At 37.1% G+C, this 20,218-nt stretch overlaps 1 long non-coding RNA gene and 1 other non-coding gene across 4 annotated transcripts; both read left to right on the top strand.

Annotated features, from left to right (window-relative positions):
• The first annotated feature begins 121 nt into the window (after positions 1–121).
• Positions 122–13,035, top strand: LOC138841993 (uncharacterized). Of its 3 annotated transcripts, XR_011376541.1 has the most exons (5): positions 122–230; positions 864–1,057; positions 6,642–6,670; positions 8,110–8,248; positions 9,249–13,035. It is a non-coding gene; the product is annotated as an uncharacterized lncRNA (long non-coding RNA). The 3 variants fall into 3 exon arrangements; XR_011376540.1 differs by having other exon boundaries at positions 6,642–8,248; XR_011376542.1 differs by lacking the exons at positions 122–230; positions 864–1,057 and adding an exon at positions 1,084–3,847 and having other exon boundaries at positions 6,642–8,248.
• On the top strand, positions 350–443 carry LOC138842162 (small nucleolar RNA SNORD116). The gene has a single exon (XR_011376614.1). It is a non-coding gene; the product is annotated as a small nucleolar RNA SNORD116 (small nucleolar RNA).
• Positions 13,036–20,218: the final 7,183 nt, after the last annotated feature.

Below are 20,218 nucleotides of genomic sequence, written 5' to 3'. Positions count from 1 at the left end.
GCGGGAGTTTTGCGTGACGGGTCAGCCATTGGCCTTGGTTCTTTTCTCAACGGCCCTCTTGATTGCTCTTGGCTCCCAGGCGCTGATTTCCCAGGAGACCTTCGGTCAGCGGGGCCTCGGGTTGGCAGCCAGGCCCAGAGAGCCGTGTAGCCTTGAAGGGGCGCGAGCCGCCCGGCCTGCTGCGTCGTGACCCGCCGTGGACAGTGCGTCGGCCCCGAGGAGAGAGGGAGGTAAGCCTGGCTGTGGCCCAGGGGGTCCCACTGTCCTCGGTGTGGGTTGGAGCTTGGCCTGCCCCGAGCTGCTGGCGCCCAGCGTGCCGTGTGCTGCTTGGAGCCCAGCGGGTGTGCTTGGATCGATGATGACTCCCCAAAATAACATTCCTTGGAAGCTGAACAAAATGAGTGAAAACTCTATAACCGTCGTTCTCATCGTGACTGAGGTCCAGAGTCAGGCAGTGTAGGAGCGGGGCCCGAGTTGCAGTCGCACACATTCTTTGCACCTGCGGGGCGCTGGCTGTATATGCCCTCTCTGGGTGACACTTGCATTGTTTCTTTGGTGTGAGAGTGCAATGTAGTGTTTATAACAGGATAGTTTGACCACAATTATGTCACTCTTGGCTGCACAACTATACACTGAGCGAAACAGTATGTGCTTGTGCGCACACCCCCACATATAGACACATATTTTCCTTGCATGTTTCTCAGGTGGTACTTGCTATTCATGGTCCTGACACACCTTTGAAGATCTAATAGGAAAGTAGAGTATTGGTTGCAAGTTTTGATTAGCACTCTGTAGGTAGTACAGTTGTGTTTTTTGCTTTGTTCCTTTTCTTAACACTGATTTTAATTTCTCTTGTGTTCCAGGTTGTAGTATGCAAGGATGACTTCAGTTCGTAGGGCGGCATGTTGGTCCGAATGCCCATCACTGTGGACACTTCAAGCAGCACGATTCTTGTATCTCTCTTTTTCTCGTAGTCCCTAGAGAGTTTTACTATGTATAGTTGTGTGCCACATGGCCTGCTCTCTGTTCATTCCTGGTCCTTTTATCTGTTAGGAAGGTAAGAGTTAGCTGCTCAATTTTCTTTTTATAGCTTTTATCTTTTAAATTGTATTAGTTTTTTTTGTGTATGATCTATCAATGTTCTCTCATCAGCTTTGCAATCTTGTTTTTCCTTGAAAATTTGTGGTCCCAGAAAATTTCCTGTTTGTTAGTGACTCTACAATGACATCTTCTTTGTAGTGATCTAAATTATTCAAATATCAATAACTGTGATCGTTTTTTTTAATTGTGTTTGTTACACAGTGTATGCATGAAGCTAGTTATCATTGATATTCTTCCACCTCTCCGTTCACCATATTTTGTGAGCTCATAGTTATATGTACTCCGATCTCTTTGTCCCTCCTTGCTCTTTTGGCTGAATTTTTCACTGGAATTCCCACCTATCTTACATGCCATTGTTACCAATTATCTTTTCTCATTATCTTTTTGGGGGGCCTGGTATTCTGTTTGTAGTTGGTTCCCTGGAACTATTCAACATGAGGAAGGGTTATGTAGCCTTGCACAAATTGTACTCAGTTTTGGTAAGTCCACACTTGCAGGCTTGCACTGGTATGTTTCTTGTTTTATGTCTGCTTTTATTCTGCTTACCCAGTTTGTTCTGGAAGGAGACCCTGTGTCAGGGTGATCACATGTGTGATAGTATTGGTACCCTGTTTGATATTGTGGTTGGTGGCATACATGTAGGTAGCTGATCATATGAGGCTCATGTCTGGCGTACTGGGACTTCAGGTTGAATCTTTTATCTGATTTGAGTTTCTTGGTGGCTCTTACTCTGCCTGGTGAATGACAATTATGCCATAGTTTAGTTATTTTTTTTTCTTTTTTAAATGTGTGGCTGGTGCATGTCATTTTGTGACATTGAGCCAGGATGCCCAGTCTTATCTAGTGAGCGAATCCATCTAATGAAGAATGGACTCTAGGATATACCATATTTACCTCTCAATAGCGAGGTGTTCAGGCATGTACCAGTATGCCTAACATGCCTTTTTTTCTTAGGGTCTACTTTTTCACCTGAACTGTCTTTTCAGTCCTTTGTTCTCTTGACTGTCATCTTCTTAGCTAATTATAAATGTACATACACTACCATCAAGCAATAGGTCTTCAGTTAGAATATACAAGATGCATGTATTTGTTTAATAATACCAAAGATCATGTCTATTTCTGAGTGCCCTTGTATTTCTTCTCATCTGCTATGTATAACTAAAGAACTCAGTGTCTATAAGGGCCCTTCATTGTATTGTAGTCTTGGAAGTTACTGTTTATGTGTCTCCTTTGAAATTCCTTTATTTTTTCCTGTTTAACTAGCTTACTTGATTTTTTTTAGTGTCCAGTTTATCCTCCAGTTTAAAACATGCAATGACAATAGAGACAAAAATCCCTTAAGGATATTTTCAGTTCTCCTTTGTGCAGAATGTCTGTTGTATTATAACTTTGCCCTTGGATATATGCCATCATTAAGTGTATTTTCTCTCAGCCAAGTAATAGTCTTTTTGTAATATATAGGAGGAACAGATTTTTTTTTAATTTTGTTGGTCATGGGAGCTGAACTCTGGGCCCGGGCGCTGTCCCTGAGCTCTTCAGCTCAAGGCTAGCACTCACCACTTGATCCACAGTGCCACTTCTGGCTTTTTTCTGTTTATGTCGTGCTGAGGAATCAAACCCAGGGCCTAATGCATGCAAGGCAAGCACTCTGCAACTAAGCCAACTTCACAGCCCAAGGAACAGATTTTAAATGATACTGAGGCAGTTTAGGTGACATATTACTATATTTGGTCAGTATCCCAGATTATGATGCCACATTTGGTAGTATCACAAAAGTGAACAATGTGGGTACCCTTATTGTTGCAATGTTCCTGTTAGTAGAGAGAATTATAAAGCCAGTATACATTTCTTATTTGCAGTGATATGTGAGCCAGTGTTTCATGGGGTGATATGGCAAGTTTGCACATAAGGCTATATACAATGGAAGAGAACTCTTGTTTGTTCACCCCAAGGGAGATTGTGTTTATATCCATGATTATGTAGGTACTGATGTCCTTCCTCAGCCATGTAGGAAATACATTCAGTATCATATTATTTTCCACAGTGATGTACCCTAAATGTCCCCTAAATGTCCATGTGTGCTTAGATAATCTATGTTGGCCTTTGACATAGATGCTAGATAATAGTATAGGACCAGTTGGCATTGCCCTTGTAACCTGTGCATCTGTGTGTTTTTTAAGCACCTCTTTTTACTTCTCAAGTCGTTTTATAATGGAAAGTGAAGATTAGTCTTTATAAAATACCTAAAATGTTGTTGATTTCTTACATTTTAATGGAATATTATTTTATCTTAAAAAACAAGATCCTGCCAGGCACTGGTGGCTATACTTATAATTCTAGTTACTCAGGAGGCTGAGATCTGAGGACTGCAGTTTGAAGCCAGCACAAAGTCTGTGTTCAAGGCCCAGGACCAGAAAAAAAAAACCCTTCCAGGCATTGCTGACTCACACCTTTAACTTTAGCTATCTTGAGGAAGAGAACTGAGAATCCTTGTTGGAAGCCAGCCAGGGAAGATAATTTCTTAATAATTTTTTTCTCCAATTAACCACCCCCAAAAGCCAGACATGAAGGTGTGGCTCAAGTGGTAGAGCTCTAACTCTGAGCACAAAGAAAGTACTTGGGCCCTGAGTTCAAGCACCAGGATGGGCACAAAAATAAATGAGAAGGTCCTTCCATTTGCAACAGCATGGATGAAGCTTGAGGCCATGATGCTGAAGGAAATGAGGCAGACATACATAAAAAAATGGTAAATTATTTGTGGACTCAGTAGAACAGTATTAAGTTGGTTTTGGATAAGGCATAGAGGATATTGAGGAATGGAGCATGAAGGCTATAAAATGTCACTTGTGTAGATTAACCTATATCACATGGACTTCTGGAGAATGTAAAATGTGTTAGAAATACTGTACTGTGTAGTAATGTTTGTTAATAGAAAATACTTTTAAGTACTAATCACTAAAAAAGAAAAAAGGGTATTTATACAAAATTATTGATCTATTAATATGCTTCCTTATAGTAATTATTATACTTTATTTATATATATACATGTAAATGTATTTATACATTGAATTTGTATTTGTATATCTTAAATTATATTATGTATTTTTAATTTTCAATTTCTAAAAAATAATTCTTAAGTAGTTTTACAAGGATGTTTCAGTTCAGCCTGTCAGGTTCAAATAGGGTGCATCTTGATGGTTGCCACCCCTTTCATTATTCTACCCTATATCTTCTTAACTCTATCCATCTTCTCAATTTAAATAATAACTTAAAGGTAGGTGCTAGTAGCTCATGTCTGTAATCCTATTTGAGTGAGATCTAGAGTATTACATTTAGAAGACAGCCAGGTTAAACAAAGTACTTGGAACTCAATCTCCAAAATAAGAAGCAAAAAGCTGGCCTACAGGCATGGCTCCAGTGATAGAGCACCAGCTGAACAAGTAGTATCTAAGGATCACAGCTCAACACCAGTCCGAGCAGGAAAGACCGTGAGACTCCTATGTCCAATAAACCACCAGAAAACCAGAAGTGGCACTGTAGCTCAAGTGGTAGAGCGCTCGCCTTGAGCTGAAGAGCTGAGGGACAGCACCCAAGCCCAGAGTTTAAGCCCTACAACCAACCAAAAAAAAAAGAAGAAGAAGAAGAAGAAGGCCAGGCGTCAGTGACTTACACCTGTAATCCTCAGAATGCTGAGATCTGAGAATCATGGTTCAAAGCCAGCCCTGGTAGGAAAGTCTATGAGACTCTTATCTCCAGTTAACCACCAGAAAACCAAAGTAGCTCAAATAGTAGAGTACTTGCCTTTTGCTGAAGAGCTTAGGGACAGCACCCAGGCCCAGAGTTCAATCCCTATGACTGGCAAAAAGAAAAAAATCCTCTTCCATATGCCCCTCTGTTCAGAGCAATGAGTGAACTGTCATGTAGTTTATCAAATGCATCATTATGTTTTCTTCTAAACTTTTTTTTTTGTATGTGCCAGTACTGGGCCTTGAACTCAGGAAATCAAATTCTTGCTCAGCTTTTTCATTCAAGACTGGTAGTGTCTATCTTTTGATCCACATCTTCACGCCAACTTTCCTTAGTTAATTGGAGATGTGAGTCTCTCAATTTTGTCTGCTGATCTGGCTTGAGCCTCAATCCCCAAATCTTAGCCTCCTGAGTGCCTAGAATTACAGGCATGAGTCACACATACCAGGTTTTTCTGTAAATTCTTAATAGTAAACATTTAATTGGCCAGTTATTATTCAACTTTTCTGCCTGAGCTCTATTTTGTAACAAGTGACATCAGAATTCTTCCTATTACAGCATTTACTATTATTATTACACCATTTACTTTTTTTATTTTTTATTTATTTATTTTTTTGCTGCTCCTAGAGCTTGAATCATGGATCTGGGTGCTGACCTTGAGATTATTTCTTTCCTTTTTTTTTCTTTCTTTCTTTTTTTGTTGTTGTTGGTCATAGCACTTGAACTCAGGGCCTGCTCACGGTCATGAGCTCTTTTGCTCAAGACTAGCACTCTACCACTTTGAGCCACAGTGCCGCTTCTAGTTTTTTGTTGGTTAATTGGAGATAAGGGTCTCATGGACCCTAGTAACATACAGAAATGAGGGAGGGGGAAGAAAAAAGAAGGAAATACAGAAAGAAGAAAATCCTCACAAGTTGGGTTTTGTGCCAAGAGGAATGCAATTGATAAAACTTTATACCCATATGAATTACTAAAACTGAGAATGAAAGAGGAAGCATCATTACTAATCCCATAGGTTATTTTAAGAATATTATTGGTTTTCAGTGAAGAACTATGGATGGAAACAAAGTTCTAATTTCACCTAGAACTTAGTATCACAACATTGAAATTTTTTGTTTTTATTGGTATCTCTGCTCATCCTTGTCAATTTCTAGAAGGTACTACAGTAACATAGTGTCATTGAATTTAATCTCACGGTTTATAGATTGTTGAGATTTTTGTAAGGAACTCAGTCATTTATTTGGAGTAGTTTCTCACATTAAGTGTCTTACTTTTTTCCCATGTAGTGGGGATTGAAGTCAGGGCTCCAGGCTTATTAGGCAGGGGCTGTACCGCTTGAGCCACACCTCCAGTTGCCTCTCACATTAAAAATATTGAAGAAATTGGGCACTGGTGTCTCATGCCTGTAATCCTAGCTACTCAGAAGGCTTGAGATCTGAGGATCAGTGTTGAAAGTCAGCCCAGACAGAAAAGTCTGTGAGACTCTTATCTCCAATAAACTACGCTGAAAAAGCCAGATGTGTTGACTGCTCAAGTGGCACTAGCCTTGCACAAAAAGGCCCAGGCCCTGAGTTTAAGCCCCAAGAATAGCAAAGAAAAGACTAGCAAAAAAATCATAATAAATAAAATAGTATCTATCTATCTAACCATGTGTGTGTGTGTGTGTGTGTGTGTATAGTTGGCTTCCATAATTTTATACTTTTACATTCTAGAATACTTGACATTTCTAAACCTAGCTTATACCATAAAAGCATTGTGCATCAAGTATATTTGAATGATTCCTTCTCTTTTAGGAACCAAGATGATACTGGGCCAAAATGAGGTTTGTATCTTAAGATTGTCCTTGAGGTCTCAGCAGTTGTGTCTGAGTTGTGTCTTGGCTGTGAGTATTGAAGAGTGTAGTGAAGAATTTCTTGTGAAGAATTCTCATACCAGAAAAAGTATTTGGACATTCATGACAGTTTCTACTTCTAGATCACCTTCTAGTTCCTCAATGTGGTCAATTCTGATAGTTACCTTATAGATGTCAACACATACATGTGTATATACATACATACACATGGATACACACATATACATCACATATGCTTCCACATTTATAACTCCATGGAGCCTGTTCCTGCTTGTTTTTAACCCCTACCAATTCTAATTCCCCAAAAGTAACCCATTTCTATAACAACCTTATTCTACTTCAACCTTCATCCCTCCTTCAGTTACTCTTGGCCTCCTTTCTTCTCACTTTTTTTTTGTCCTTCTGATCTCTGTGTGGTCCCCAAGCATGCCATGTACCCTAGGATGTGTAAGTAATACAATCTTTATTTCTATCTGTGTAGCTGCTAATCATTGAAGGGATACAATCTATCTTAAAGATCCTAAATTAAAAACAAAAATAGAAGTGTTTCCAATTTATAATTTGTGGCAGCCTAGAATACCTCGCATGCAGCATCTGTTGGACAGGTGGCTTCCTCATCTCATGATGCCTTGCCCACCACTAAGCCTTATCCTTTCCACAATGCTCCTACTACTTGCCACAAGGAGTGGGGTTTTATAGATCAGAGTACTTACACCGTGACATAATTAGCTTGGCTTGATTTGTCTTTGTCTGAGAAGTCAGCAAAGAGATGCTGACTTTCATGTACATGGATGCACAAGGCAGATTCCCTCAGATAATGCCAGCTTGCTCAGTTCCCCTTGTATTAGTAAAGGGTTCACTGTATCTGGGCATTCCTGTATTGGCCTATGTTGCTTAATTCCATTGCCCTCTTGGCTTTGTTAGAGCATTATGTGAGGGAAAGGATTGATTAGGAGAATATAACAGTAGATGTTGGTGTCTTATTTTTCTCACAGACTACGACATACATTATTCTGTAAAGATGGCCTTGTGGAAATTGATGACTTAGAAATAAGTTTAGTTTTCCAATAGAGTTGGTAGGAGCCCTACTTAGGCTTTACTGGGAAGTAATAGACAACATTTTCATCATGCTATATACAATTGTGACATTTTTTATTTTATAATATTTAGTTTTAGTAGTACATTTATCTTGCTAGCATAGATGTGCAAAGATGTGCATGTTTGCGCATATGACACAGAGAAGACTTAACCAACATTCACCATTCCTATCTAGTTGCCACACAACACAGAATAAATACATTATTGTTTCATTATGTGCGTATGTATGTGATACATGTTTATAGATGCATCTGCATATATGTGTGTATTTCTTCTTAAAATGTTCATTTTTTTCCTTTTTTTTCTGTCAGGTGATGATAGAGCCCAACAGGGTAGAGAAGTTGTTACTGCCCTTGCCTTAACTCTCAACTATCAATTCTAAGAAATTAGTTGACAGTTTACTTCCCAAATCTTCATTCCTATATATGGTCACATGGATGTCTTCGACAGGTATAATGTCTATGTGGGTAGGGGCTGCATGTTTATAAGAGTCCTAGGATGGGGGATATAAATTGATAGATCTTCTCCTTAAGTTTATCTTTAGTTGTAGCCAGGCAGCATTAAAAAGCACCAAGAATCAGATAAATGTGGATATAAAAATGGGGAGGTACAGAGCTGTGGTCATAATAGTTCTTGAATTGAGGAGTTTTCCTTAACAAACTTTGCCCTCAATGAAAATCTAACTCTAGCCAGTCCATTATAGCTGAGCTCTTTATATATTATTAATTCAGCAATTACATGTAATTTCATATAACTACTTTTATTTAATTTATTCTAGTCAGTAATTTTTCTTTGTCGGTTGTGGAGCTTGAACTCGGGTCCTGGGCATTGTCCCTGAGCTTTTTTTGCTCAAGGCTAGTGCTCTACCACTTTGAACCATAGTGCTACTTCCAATTTTTTGGTGGCTGATTTGGAGAGTCTCACAGACCTTTGTGCTAGGGCTGCCTTTGAACCATGATGAGTTATCAGCATCCAGCCCTAGTCAGGTATTTTTTCTTTACTTTTTTTGGTGACATAGATACCTTGTCAATTACCTGCCACTGATAAGTTCCCAATAAATTTTTTGTTGCAAATAAACATGAGTATATTTTAATTGATTTTCTGAATAACTTGTCCTGCTAAGCAGTGAAAGGTAAAACTTTTTACATAAAGTAACAGGCATAATTTTCAGTGTGAATCAGGTAATTTATTCCATTTTGGAAATGTGCAAGAGAGACCATGAAGAAGTTTGCTGATCCAGAAGTATATAGATCTATGCATACCAAGCTATCATTTCACAATGAGGAAGTAAGGGACAAGTAAGGCATGGCTCAACTGGTAGAGCTTCACTTGGAAGCAAGAAAACTGAGTGAGAGTGAGGTCTTGAGTTCAAGCCAAAAAGAAAAAAAGGAAAGAAAAGAATGAAAAAACATGTTTCTCACCTAAGCTAATTTTCCCTGTGTCCTTGTAGGGTGACCACATTGAGTGGATTTGCTACAGTTGATGCCATTACTTATATACCAGCTTCATCAAAACAACGCTACAGTCTTCTTTATGCCCGGTGACACCTCTCTTCCTGGGTGGCAGTGGATTCCTCCTGCAGATAAGAAATGCTTAACTGAGAAATGCTCATATTGGGATATCACCGTTGAGACTTTAATTTGGGCATGGTGACTGTTTCCCTTGCTGCCGCTTGACTCAATCACAGGAGCCTCAAATAAATTGCACAAGAAGCTCAAAATGGTGGAAATGCTCAGTGCTCCTATAAATATATATTTACCATTTTTCTTTGCCACATGATAAATTTTTAAAGCTGATATATTCAAAAGAAACTGCATCATTTTTCTCAAAAATTCAAAGAACAAATAATAGAATAAGCTAGGGGCCCTCTGCAACTCAATTGTCAGTTTTCCTATATTTTTTTTTAGTGTGCAAATGGACATGCAAGCTATTCTGGAGTGGGTATTTAGAAGTGAACCCATATTGTAACACATTCTTCTGCCAATTACCTCTTCCATTTAAGTCTTTTCAGTGGTTTTTTTTTCTATTTCAGTAATACATATACATCTGTGTCATTTGTTGAATGACTGCATGACTATTGTGTAGATAAAATATAATTAAATGTTTTATGGATTTCTCATTCATGGTTATTTATGTTAGTACCAAATTTGTGTGCAATGAACCTCCCTCTATTATCAACAATTCTGCATTTGTCTATGATATTAAGTTTACCTAGCAATTGAATTACTGGAATTAAAGATATGAACATTTAAGATTTTGAAAATTATGGAAAGATTTCTTTGAAAAAATGTGGTTAACAATTTTATTCTCACTGGCAATGAATGAGATTGCCAACTTTCCCATATCCATGCAAATAATGAATTTTAAACGTACTTAAAATTTTGCAAATGTGATAGGCCAACTATTGTCTTAAATTGTATTTCTTTTTTTGAGTTTGATCATTGTTTTTCATGTGTTTATTAGTCATCTGTATTTTTAATTTCTTCTTTATGTCCAATTCTGGGGTGTTGATTTTCGTCTCAGATTTCAATGAACACATTTACTATTGGTGGAATAAGCTTTCAGATTGTCAAGCATTACAGATATTTTTATGCACTTTTAAACTTTGTTTTTATTCTAGGAATGTGTATAATTGTTATATGTCCAAGTATATAACCATGTTCGCTTTATAGCTTCTGGTTTCATGTCATTTTGGAAAGGTATTATACCAAGTCCATAAAACTCTTCACCTGTGTTAACTTCTAATTCTTTGTGGGGGTTTTTTTTCAGTCAAATTCTTATATCATGAGAACTTTTTTTGTTTTGAACTCTTAAATTGCCAAGTTATTTGCCATTACTTGCGATTATTTGCCAATAATTGCCCATTTATCTGTAATGCCATCTTGCGCCTATGCTGTATTCTCATCTGGCTGGCTCCATTTTTGTTCTGTGGATCTGTGTGTCTCTTCTTCTGCCTCCTGTCTCATGTGTCTTCTTACTGGACGAAATTACAGTTTAGACTGCAATTTCATCAGACTTAATAAATTAATTTGGGGAAATTGGTTTTCAGTAATATTGTCTTCACAATGAAGAACAATGTATGTCTCTTATTCATAAAAACTTAAATTGCTATTAACATTTTTGACTTTAGTGATGAGATTTTTCTTTTACTTTGTTCATTTTTTCTGAACCTGGAAGTTTTGTTTTTTTGAGGGGCAAGTGGTCACCTCTCAATACTTCTCATATTTTTTTTCAAAATGTGGACAGAATTATTTGCAAAAATTGATAGCTTTAATTCTCTTCTTCCAATACATGATTTTGGTTAAGTTGATAAAGTCCACATACTGGTCCTTTCAGAGCACTTAAACAACGTTGACATATCACCCACCCTTGATTTAAATGGGCCTTTAATGGAATGCTTCTTGGGTTGCAATGCACATTTTTTTTGCTGGTCTGCTTCTCTAAAGACCACCCAAAAGTGCTATGAATGAGCAAAGCTGAGTTTATTAAATTTACTGCAGCAAGGGAAAACACCACCTTGACAGGGTTTGACAGTGTTTCACAGATTAGAGGAAAGTGCCTTTGGGTCTGGGCTGTTGCAATTTAAGACAAAGAACTGATTAGGAATAGAAAAAAATCATTGTGCAATATTTATAAGATTGTTGGAAGAGCATGATGTAATTCTTGATAATAACATTATTGTATCAGTGAACCAACTATCTAGGTTAGATACTATCAGTGACAGCTATTTGCCTAGATGAGGGAACTGAATTTATTTATCAGTTTATAGTTGTATTTTGCTGAGTACAATTCTGCTGAGGTTGGTTTCGTGTCTTAGTCCCAGTAGGTAAGTGATTTTGATTTGGATGGTCTTATTCATCAGTACAGTGATTTTGAGTATGAGTTTACTTTGTTAAGTTAGGAAGGTCTTTGACTTTTTATATTTTTCTAAGGAATTTTAATCAAAATCAGGTGGTACATGCGATCAATATTTTTTGCACAACCACTAGTACTATTGCTTAACACATTTGTACTATGAAATCATTTCTTTTCTATTGAAACCTTTTTTGAGTGAACAGATTCTATTTGATTCTGAAGAGAATTTGTTATTTTAATTTAAAGTAAAATTAATGTAATTAATTTAATTTACAAATTAAATTAAATTTTAATTAAATTATAGGTCCTTATTTTTATTTGGAATATTTGAAAGAATATTGACTAAGTTAAATAAATGTCTGATTTTCTTTTTGTTATTCTTTTTCATGATTTGATACCAAATTTTCTGTTGTAGTAAAATTCTTTGGACGATCTTTTTTCATTGCTTTGCTTAATAGGCTAAAAAGCTATGTGATTGCTATCAATGTTTAAATGAACTAGTCAGGTAAACAAATCATCTGAATGCACCTTTGTTACTGGTATGGAGTAGAAGCTAGGATACCTAGAATGTTTTTTCACTTTTTCTACAGTGCTTTCTACTGCTTGTTAGATTGTTTGTGTCTATGTTTAATATTTTCTTCCTCTTAGAAGACTATATTCCATGCAGATTTTCCACCACACTTGTATGAAATTTTGATTACTTATTATGCTTAATGAAATAAGTTTAACTAGCATCACTGGTGCTCTCCCACATTTTCCCTCAATTGGATATTTGGCATAATTTTATCCATATTTTATATGTTGTAGTTTATTTTCCATTTGCTAATTCTCCTAATAAATGTTTTAACATAAGTAATCATTTATTTTCATCTGGTTTTGGTAATGAAAGATTTGCTCTGTTTTGTATCTTCTAAAACATTTCATTATGAACACATTATAAGCATTCAAAGTTTGAGGAACTATGAGGTTGTCCAACTGTTGAAACTCTCATTCCATTGTTACCAACATTTGCCAAATGTGCTTTGTGTTATTTTTTATTGTTTACATTTTGACAGTACTGGGGTTTGAACTCAGGGTCTTGTGCGCCTGCTAGGGCAAGTGCTTTGTCATTTAAGCCATATCCCCTGACTTTTTTTTTCTTTTTTTTCAGATAGGGTCCTACATTTTTGTTCAGGCAGACCTCAATCATGATCTTGCAGGCTTTGCCTCCTGCACAGCTAACATTATAGACATAATACACTACCACTACCAGCTTAGTTTTTGAGATGGGTTCTTGGTAACCTGTTGCCAAGACTGCCCTTTGAACTGCAGTCTACCTGATCTCTGCCCCCTCAAAAGCTGGGAATTACATGCAAGAGCCTACCAGACTTACCAGACTTTCTTTATTAGCTATTTTATTTTATTTGGGGGGGGGGGAGAAGGGGGTCCAGTCATGGGGCCTGAACTCTGGGCTTGGGTGCTGTCCCTCAGCTCTTCAGCTCAAGGCTAGAGCTCTACCACTTGAGCCACAGCACCACTTCTGGCTTTTTTTCTTTTTGCTTCTGTGGTGCTGAGGAATCAAACCCAGGGTCTCAGGCATGCAAGGCAAGCGCTCTACCACTGAGCCACCTTCCCAGCCCCTTTATTAGCTATTTTAAAATGAGGCTTGAAGTCCTTGCTTGCTTGTCCTTCCTTTTCCCCTCCTTACTTGTCCTTCCCTTTCCCCTCCTTCCTTTTTTTTTTTTTCTGGTCGTGGGACCTGAACTCTGGCCCTGGTCCCTGTTCCCTGCCCCTAAGTTCTTCAGCTCAAGACTAGCACTCTACCACTTGAGCCATAGCACTACTTCCAGCTTTTCCTGCTTATGTGGTGCTGAGGAATTGAACCCAGGACCTCATGCATGCAAGGCAAGCACTCTACCACTGAGACACCTTCCAAGCCCCCTTTTCTTTTTTATATATCTATCAATGATCTAATTTTGGTAATGGTGCAGAGGGTTGAACTCAGACTCTTGCAGTTGTAACATAGGCACGCTACCATTTTAGCCACATCCTAACCCTTTTGGTTTTAGGGGTTTTGTTTGTTTTGAGCTTCTTTTGCTCAAGGCTTGCACCCTACCACTTTAACCTCAGCCTCCTGAGTAGCTAGGATTATAAGCATGAACCTGGATGGTTTTAGGCATTTTTGAAATAGTTTCACTATTCAGATTCTTCCCAGGCTGATCTAAATTGTGATTCTCCTATTTCTGTTTTCTAGTAGTTTTATGACAAATATGACCTATCATATACAGCTGTTGATTGAAATGAAGCCTTAGTAACTTTTCCTGGGATTGGCATCCAACTATAGTCCTCCTAATCTTCACTTCCCAAGAAGCTGGGATTACAGGTGTAAACCACCATGCTTCACCCAGAAGCATTTTTAAATGTACTTTAAAGTCAAAATGGGCATTTTAAACCCTGAAATTTACAAAAGAGTATTCATTGTTAGTAATTTAACTTCTGTACCTTCTGTATTATCTCCTCCTCAGGTACCAACTCTGTCTTTCTTAGTGTTGTTGGTTTCTGATTTGTCCTCTCTCTTTCTCTCATGCACCTGTATGCATGTGTGTACACACACACACACAACACTTGTCTCTAGTCCAAGAGTTGTGTGTGCACAAGTAGCACATAATACACATACTTTTATTATTCCTTAACCTTTTTTCATATACTTAATAGGTAGATATTCTAGTATTTAGAAGACTATTATGTCATGTATATCAGAAATTATGTCTTAAATATTTTATGTCTTAATATATGTAAAATTGACATTAATTAAGTGGATAGATAGACCTGTTATTTGAGTTGGAGAATGGTACTAGAGTTTGAAGTCAGGGCATTGCACGTTCTAGGAAGGCCTTCTATCAGTTGAGCCATTCCTCCAGCCTCTTTTGTGTTGGTTATTTTCAAGGTCTCACATTATGCCTAGGCTAACCCAGACTGCAATCATCCTAATTGTGCATCTCAGCATAGCTCAGATGACAGGTGCATGCCACTATGCCCAGGCAGTGCGTTAGAATAGTCTTTTGATCTTGTTGCTTGGTCTAGCCTTGGACCTGCCATCCAGGTTTTTACATCCTAGAATATACCTAGAAATGCAGACTTGAATACAGACCTTAATTGTACAATTCAGTGAGGTTTTTTTTTTTTGAGTAACTACTACCTCAGGAGTTAGAATATAATTACTGCTTGTTTCTAGTTAAGCAAATTCTCATAAAGAACATGTTCTAGTTTCTCTGATCACAAATTACTTTTACTTACTTTGAAATTAGCCTGATTGCAATCACAGCATGCATCTGGCTTCTCATTATAATGATAGTGAGTTCATCCATACTGTTCTCTATATCAGTATATTGTTTTCTTTTTATTAAATTATATATTGCATTGAATAGGCATATTTCAGTTTTCTTGTCCAATCTCCTGTTGATAGACACCTGGATTTTTTGTTGTTTTTAACTATTTTGAATGTTAACATATCTCTTATATACTTACCAAAAATGTAATTGCTTGCTTATGAATAGATTTTTTTTCCCTTAACTTTGTAGGAAACTGCCAGATTCTTAGAGTTTCCTAAACTTTTTCTCAATCCTACCCAGAGGTTTTAACTTTCTGCTATCACCAACATTGTAAATTGTCAATCTTTTAAATCTTATCCACTTAACTGAACATCAAGTAATATTGTGTTATAGCTTCAATTTGGCTTTTGGTTACTTAAGTAGGTAAACAATTTTTCATGAAGATATCATTGGTCAGTCTTATTCAGTAAAATTTCTGTTTATTTCAAAGCTTTTTACCTTGTGAAGTAATTGTAGACTTATAGGACATATGCAAAAGTAATAGAGCTTTCTTGTATATTTTTAAACTCAGTTTTGTTTTAGATTACCCATTTATACATAATGATTATTAAAATTGGAAATAATACAATGTGGCCAACTAATCTGAAAACCATATACAATTTGTATCCAATTGTCTCACAAATATGGTTTTGATATGGTCTAGGTTATAATTCGAAAACTTATATTGCAATATTACACTTACTTGTATATCTCCTTCACCTCCTACCTCAGTACAGCAAATCTAAGAATGTTCCCTCCATACTTACAGTTTGTTAAATGGACACATTTGAAGAATGCTAGACCATGATCTTATATAATAGTATTCAATTTGTAATTTTCTGATATTTCCTTATGGTTAGAATGAGGTGAAATTCTTGTCCATTATGTCAGATAAAAGTATCTAGATAGTAATCTAGATATTAATTATATTTGTATCTACTTGGATGTGTCATTACATCTAGGTCAATAGCCAGGATATATAAATAAATTTATACATGCGTGTACACATGTGTATGCACATACAAAATATACATTTCATAGCTTTTTCACTTAAGTCTCTGTGCTCTATCACTTGAACCAGTCTACCACTTCCACTTCCAGGTTTTGCTGGTTAATTGGAGGTAAGAGTCCCTTGTAATGTCTGCCCCACCTGGCTTCAAACCTTGATTATTAGATCTCAGCCTCCTCAGCAGCTAGGATTACAGCCATGAACCTGGCTACCATATTTTCTTAAGGCATTCATACATTGATTCCAGTTTTTCCTATTGTGAATAGTGCTATGACAGCAAGCTTCTTTATAGTAAACTAACTGACTTAGATTCTTTTTTTTCTTTTTTTCTTTCTTTTTTTTTTTTTTTGTCAGTCATGGAGCCTGAACTCTGGATCTGGGCACTGTTGTCTCTGAGCAATTCAGCTCAAGGTGAGCACTCTACCACTTGAGCCACAGTGCCATTTCTGGCTTTTTCTCTTATGTGGTACTGAAGAATCAAACTCAGGGCCTCATGCATGCCAGGCAAGCACTCTACCACTGAGCCATCTTCCCAGCCCTTGACTTTGATTCTTTTGGACATATACTCAGGAATAGTATTACTGGAGCCTCTGTAAGTTCTATTTTTAATTTTTTGAGGAAACTTTATTGGCTAGATTAATTACCATCATCAGCAAATAAGAGACTCCCCACCCCAGCTTAAGCAGCATTTATTGTTTTTTGTCTTGATAATAGCCACTCTGATTGATGTGTGACAGAATCTTAGTGTAGTTTTTTATTTGAATTTCCTTGATGGCTGAGGAGGTTGAACATTTTTTCATGTATTTATTGGTCACTTGTACTTCTCCATTTGAAGATTATCTGATCAGCAGTTTTATCAATTTATTGGTTGGATTGTTATTTTGGTGTTGAATTCTTGATAGATTCTTAATATGAATCCCCTATGGGACCAATACCTCACAAATAATTTTCCCCATCTTGTATGCTATCACCATTGTTAATTGTTGCTTTGACAATTCAGCCTCCTAAGTAGCTAGGATCATAGGCATGAGCCACCAACACCTGGCTAATACTTTCACTTTATGTACTTTGTAAAACTTGATATTATTCTATTAGCTGTGTTCATGCAACCAGTGTTATTTTAATTTCCTTGCTTTATATTATCTTATATATTTCTTTTCTTATTAAATGGTATGTGTTTGTTTTTTACCTTTAATATATAACTTTGTAGGGTTTTTTTGTTTTACCATGCAACAAAACAGTTTATGTATTCATTGCATCTTGATTGATGTCACCCCTTTCATCATAATTTCCCATCCCTCCCAGTCCCACCCCTCCCCTCAATTTTCTTTTTTTTTTTTTATTTATTTTATTTTATTTGAGAACATACTGTACAGAGGGGCTACAATTACATGGGCAGGATAATGCATACATTTCTTACCAAGCATTGCAGCCTCCTCCTTTGTTTACCCTTCACCTCCCTTCCCAGCCTCCCCCCTCCCCCCACCCAATTATAGCCCCTTCCCCCCCCCCCACACCGACATTGTAAAGTTGGTTTTGACATGACATTTTGTACTTCTCATTGTTGCAACAGGTCCACCTGAATCCTTAAATGACTTGTTTGTCCCCATCTCCTCCACATGTTATACTGACATCAAATATAGTGAAAGCGGGGGTTACACTGTGGGGGAGGGACATACAAAGCAACAAAGAAATAATCTTATAAATGCGTTAGAAACACATGCATGAAAGAAACGAAAACATTAAAATACATATTTAAGGGTTCATTTTCCTAACATCACATTATCTGACCTTTTCCGCTTGACTCATACCTATACTAGATATTGCAAATAAGGGAAACCATGGGACCTATGCTTCTTTGGGCCTGGCTTACTTCACTTAATATAATTTTTTCCAAACCTTTCCATTTCCTAACAAATGGGGAAATGTCATTCTTTCTGATGGAGGCATAGAATTCCATTGTGTATATATACCACATTTTCTTGATCCATTCATCTACTGCCTCCCCTCAATTTTCTTAATTTTGTAGGTTATGCATTTAATTTTATGACTGAATTCTTCCTCCCTCTCTCATTCATTTTCCTCCCCTCCCTCCCCGCCCCTGATCCCAGCCTCCATCTTCCTAGTACCTGTTTCCTGTTGCTTATTTTACTGGACTGTGAGTTAGTCTTGCTGAGGAATTACACCACTTGAGTTTGCCTCTGAATCTATCATATTTTGATGAGCACAGTTGGGTACAGTTGCATACCCCTTCAAAGTGTTTATTTATATATAATTTGGTTTTCTCTCCTGTTGAATGATTTGAAAACATGTTGTATAGCATTTTTATAAGATTAGGTTAATTATATGTCTTAAATGGTGAAATCAAGTTTTATTTGATCGACTAATTGATGCCCCTTATTTTTAAAAAGTAATTAAAAATTTCTGATTTATGTAATAAAATTATTATGTTAATGAGTGTTTTTATTTATTTTGTGCACATTTAACAATAGTAGATTCTGGGCTTGAAATGATTGTAAACCTTGTCTTGTTTTTATAATGTGCTGGGGGTCACATCCAGGACTTTGCATGCTAGGCAAACACTACCACTAAGCTACAGCCTCAGCTCCAAGTGAGATGGGATCTCACTTGTCTGAGTTGGGTTGAAGAAACTTGTTGGTATATGAAATACTAATAGGCATAATTTCTAATCATCATACTTTTAAATTGTATCTCCACTTTAGAAGAAAAGTTATATTTTCTGATTGATCTAAGAAGTGACAAAACATCTTTCCTGAAATGACACTATTCCCCCCCCCCCAACCAAAAAACAACAACAATCTCTTGTGACAGTGCTGTGTACTCTTTCAATAGAGGAATTTATGCCTGGTGGGGAGATTCATGAAAGTAAAAACTTTCATCATTCTGTTGGCTATTTCCTTTGCTGCTCAGAAGCTGATACCTTTGACATAATCCCATTTTTATGGTTTTCTCTTGTTGCCTATGTTTTGAGGTCATATAAAAGATAATTGCCAGCTGAGTGTGCCAGTGGCTCCTGCCCATAACCCTAGCTACTCAGGAGGCTGAGATCTGAGCTAGCCCAGGCAGAAAAGCCTGTGAGACTCTTACCTCTAATTAAACCAAAGAAGTGAAATTGTGGCTCAAGTAATGAATGCCAGCCTTGAGTGAAAAAGCTAAAGGAACAGTTCTAGGCCCTGAATTCAAGTCCCAGTACTGGCACAATAAAAAATAATAAGTGCCTTTCCTCATATCTTAAATTGTTTATGTATTTTCTAGTAGTTCTGATTTCTAGGTCCTTAGTTTTGTATATGGTAAGAAGTAAGGGATTTAGTTTCATTCTTCCACTTATGTCCACCCATTTTTCTCAGCTCCATTTATTAAAGAGACTATCCTTTCTCCCATAGGTGTTCTTGAGACCTTTGTTGAAAATCAGTTGTCTATAAATATGGATTTTCCATTCTGGATTCTCACTGGTCTAATTCTAAGTGTCTGTTTTTATGCTGATACCATGCTGTTCAGCCATGCTTTCTAATATGTTTTGAAGTCAGGGTATTGTCATAAATGAAGCTTTTTTCCTTTGGGGTCAGGATTTTTTTTTGCTTATTTTATTTTTTTGTGATCATATATGGATTTTGTGATTGCTTTTTTTACTGAGAAGAAGAATGTCACTGGTATTTTGTGGTGACTGAATTGGGTTTTCAGGTTGTTGAGGTATTCAGACATTTTAGCAGTATCTTTCCAACTCATAGGCATAGGATCTTTGTCTTCATTTCTTGTCACTTCCATGTTTTCCTTGAATAATTTAACAGTTTCATTTTAGAGCTCTTTTAGATCCTTGTTTAAATTTATGCATAGGCTTTTTCATAGCTGTTGTAAATGAGATTTTTCAAACTTCTTTTTTCAATCAATTTGTTTCTGTATAAAAATATGACCTTGCTGGGTGCTGGTGGCTCACACCTATAATCCTAGCTACTCAGGAGGCTGAGATGTGAGGATCATGGTTCAAAGCTAGCCCAGACAGGAAAAGTCGGTGAGACTCTTCTTATCTCCAATAAACCACCAGAAAACTGGAAGTGGTGCTATGGCTCACCTTGAGCTGAAGAGCTGAGGGACAGAGTCCAGGCCCAGAGTTCAAGCCCCACAACCAACCAAAAAGTATATGTGTGTGTATGTGTGTGTATGTATGTATGTATGTATGTATGACCT

This window comes from Dipodomys merriami, unplaced genomic scaffold (genome assembly GCF_024711535.1).
Source record: "Dipodomys merriami isolate MVZ:Mamm:240054 unplaced genomic scaffold, mDipMer1.0.p SCAF_33, whole genome shotgun sequence".
Taxonomy (NCBI): domain Eukaryota; kingdom Metazoa; phylum Chordata; class Mammalia; order Rodentia; family Heteromyidae; genus Dipodomys; species Dipodomys merriami.
Note: the sequence above shows the minus strand (reverse complement) of the source record. Positions and strands in the feature narration are given on the sequence as shown.